Genomic DNA, 4445 nt, shown 5'->3' on the forward strand with positions numbered 1-4445 from the left:
GTAGTCAGTTATTGGTAGAGGAGAATTCTATATGTGGTCATTAGTCCTTATATATAAATGTCATAACAAAAATATCTAACTAAAATCATAATCGTTATTGGTAGAGGAGATTGAGGGCAATGGAATCTTTAGTTCTTGATATCTTGCAATGAAGGACCCAAGAGGGCCAATAAGTTGTCAAACCTTCACGAAGGACTGGGAATGAGACTTCATTAGTGGGTCCACTATAAGTCAAATTTGTTTATTGCAATTAGCATTTATGAAAACACACTCTCAACTATATCTTCAATCGACATTTCCAAAACAAAGGGGAGTGCTTAAATTCTTGAAGGTTAAGAATGCATAAGATTTTATTTTTTATAGAAAAATAGTATCCATGCATGATTCTGAGAAAGAAAGGATGCTTTAAAACATGCTTTAAACAGTAGAGAAGTTACAAATAACGTTGTATGCTTTAAACACCATTTATTTTCTTCAACACATTAAGCGTTACAAACCACTAAAGTCGGTAGAGAAATTGCATACTAATCAAATTAACTCTTATTGAATGGGAAAGGAAAACTGAGAGCAACTATCGGAAGGAAATAATTAGTGGTGCTCTAACTCTCAATAAGTATGCGAGAGGAAAAAGATGAGTAACTGATGTGTACTAATTAATTGGGTGTCTATTAATTTTTGGTGAAGGAAAAGGAAATTGGCTAAAATTAACCTCTATGAACTAAATTTTTTGGGTGTCTACCAACATAATGCACTAAAATTAACCTTTATGTAGAGGATATGAGACAAAAGTGTTCTAAATCTGCTACCCCTCTAAGCCTCTCTTTTTTTGTTAAAAAAAAAAGCAGCTCAGAATCACTTTCAAAAGAGAAAGGATTTGAAAAGGTAGAAATCGATTATGCCAATACTTCAACATGCACAAACTAAACAAACAAATAAATTGGGATGTGTTTGACCCCCACCTACGCGGGCAAACGCCCATTAGTAGGGGTCTCCACTTTTATTCGTTTAATTGATGGGGCTAAAGCCCAATTCAAGAATATCATTGATCAATGTAAGCCTATTAACTCATGTGTCTAAGGTGAACCTTAGCCACATGGCTTTGCCACTTATGTACATTAATTTATGTCTAGATTCATTTTCTTATCAATGAGATAATTATCAATTAAGAGTTATGTTCAATTATGATTACTTGAGCTACAAGAAATCTCTACTCTATACATATAAATACAAAACTATTTTTCATAAAGAACTACGTTCTTGAGACTTGATCCCACCGATATTTGGGACGTGGGTAACCGCAAGGTCTGGTCTCATCATTCCCCGATCACCATCATTTTTCTAATTACTTTTCTACGTTCTTCGCCTTTTTTCATCAACACTTGGTGTTTTGATCATATTTGGTCGAAACATAATTGGCACCGTCATGCGTTCTTATGCAAAACCGACGATCACGTTCTACAAAAGTTATAATGAATACCGACGAGCCCTAAGTTCTCGATGCACTTTACCGACGATCATGAAGTAATGTGCGGTGCAAGGTCAACTCCGGGCGATATCGAACTACTCCCTCCTATTCCTTTTCAACATCCGACAGATACGAACCTCTGCTACCGCTCCACCGAAAGCCAAATTATTCAAAGACGGTTATTGCCTCGACGATTCTTTTCGGTCATCCATTATGGATAATGTCCGTCATATGTCTCGATGCATTCTTGTATTAAAAATATTACACCGGCCTTGTTTCATGTTTGTCGGGGACGCCTTAAGTTTATTTCAAAGAAGGAATAGTCGAAGATTTATACTTGTCGAATATCCGCTGCGCAAGTTTTTTCGCAACGTCTACGGATAGAGTCACAGAATGGAAAAGTTACCTTAGCGTTTACAACAATGTCTTTGACACTCATACAATTAAACAGAGACAAACTTTTGTTTCGCTAATGACTAATTTTCTTATTGATGATATTCCTATGTCGAAAGCATTACTCGATGAGGAAAACGTCGATCTCTAATTGTCATTACCTCCCGGGGGCGATGACTTGAAATATATATCGGATATATCAGCTAATTGCTAGATTTACACCGATAGTTCGCATAGTAAGTCCGCCTCCGGTCTTGTTTGTGTCATCTTGAAGCTGAATGAAGACATAATTGAGAGGTCTCTACATTGGGGATTTGACACGTCAAATAATATGGCCGAGTCTGAAACTGTCATTTGTGGTATACGCACAACTCTTCACCTTGGGGCGACTAAGTTACGATTAATTATTCTAAGTTAGTTGTTAGCCAATTTGAATGATAATATGCGGCTCGCAATGATAGAATGAACGTTTATTTAAACTTCGTTCAACGAATTGCATGAAATTTTATATCTATCATTACCGCACAAAGATCCGCGTTATGATGTAAAGGCATCCCCGATTCTATCGCGATACTTATCCGTGGAAAATCAAGTCGCCACTGTTATGACAACACCGATTAACCACTTATGCCGTAAGATGATTCCAACGAAGCTTGGTATCGATAATGTCTCGGTATCTACCGACGACGATCATGCAGCTGACGATGCTCAGGAATTCTTAATGAATAAAAACTTTATCACAGCAGCACAAGTCTCAATCCTATCCTTCGTTGTTTGGGCAGAACGAACAATTTACTAGGCCTCGAAGAAATTCATTCAGGACTATGTGAACACCACTCCCGGGGGCGAAGTCTCGCTCACATAGCAATGACCCAATGGTATTGGTGGCCATACATGCCAAAGGATGTTAAGTGTTTGTCCGAGAAGTGTATGCCTTGTCAAACACATGATATATGATATGGGTCAACTTCCCGCGACGAAGCGTCATCCAATCCATAAACCTTGGTCATTTACGAAATGGGGCCTTGACATTGTTGGTTTATTTCGATGATACTCGACAGTTGTTCGTTTTCGCTCGTCGCGAACAAATTATTTTACTAAATGTGCGGACAAAATTAACAAATTGAACGAAAACCTGAGTTCTAATGTTATAATTTTGTTTCCATCGCAACATTACTATCGCACGACAAAATCGAATTTAAATTATCACGTTTAATTTTGTCGGCCTGTTGAACGCTTTTACGCCGCTTAGTCGTTACTATCGCTATTACAACAAAATCTGATTAAATTACCACGTTTAATTTAAATGGGTCTAAGAAGTTGAACGCTTTTACGGCTTAGTAGTTGTTACTATCGCTACGATAAAATTTGACCTAAATTACCACGTTTAATTTCGCCTAAGTTGAACGCTTTTACGCCGCTTAGTCATTATTATCGCTATTTACAAAATCCGGCGAAATTACCACGTTTAATTTAGGCCGTCTAAGTTGAACGCTTTTACGCCGCTTAGTCGTTATTATCGCTATTTACGACAAAATCCGCTAAATTACCACGCGTGTAATTTCGCCCGTCTAAGTTGAACGCTTTACGCCGCTTAGTTACTATTATCGCTATTTACAAAAAATCGTTTAAATTACCACGTTTAATTTCGTCACCTGTTGAACGCTTTTACGCCGCTTTAGTCGTTACTATCACTACGACAAAATCAATTTAAATTACCACGTTTAATTTCGATGGGTCTAAGTTGAACGCTTTACGCCGCGCTTAGTCGTTACTATCACTATAACAAAATATGGCTTAAATTACCACGTTTAATTTCGCTAGTCTAAGTTGAACGCTTTTACGCCTTAATCGTTACTATCACTACAACAAAATCGGGCGAAATTACCACGTTTAATTTCGTCGGTCTAAGTCGAACGCTTTAGCGTTAAGCTTTTAGTCGATACTATCGCTCGACAAAATCTGGCTAAATTACCACATTTAATTTCGCGTCAATCTAAATTGAACGATTTTACGCCGCTTAGTCGGTTACTTCGCGCTTTATGACAACATCGATGAAGTTACCCCGCTTCGTTTTTCGGGTAGTTCTGGCGTTGAAGCATTTTTTCGCTTTTAATCTAATTTTGCAAACTTAAAGTTAGCATTGGGGGAGTTTCATTCTATTTCGTGTCATATATATAAACCAACAACATTGTCAGTTTTACACAGGTATGTTATCAGACATCGCAACTATATTCATTTGCCAAAACATACTTTATTTTTATTTTCATCACAAGAATTTTTAGCTCTATGATATTACATTCACACAATCACATATTCATTGGTTTGGGAAAAGCCAATGGTTCCTTATCGCTTTTTTGCTTATACAACTCGTATTAACTCTTTCCATTTCATGCTAAACTATATGACAAATTTTAATTATTTTTCTAAGGCATTGTGCCGATCTTTTCTAATGAAAAAAAATTTCCGAAGCAAAAATTTTCGGCCGGTTTCATTATTTTGTCTAAGGCAACGGACGATCTTTTCTCGAAAGTGAATCTTTCCGTGACTTCATTGAGCCAATCTTCCCGAAAGCAAAATTTTCCGA

This window comes from Coptis chinensis, chromosome 3 (assembly GCF_015680905.1).
Source record: "Coptis chinensis isolate HL-2020 chromosome 3, ASM1568090v1, whole genome shotgun sequence".
NCBI lineage: Eukaryota > Viridiplantae > Streptophyta > Magnoliopsida > Ranunculales > Ranunculaceae > Coptis > Coptis chinensis.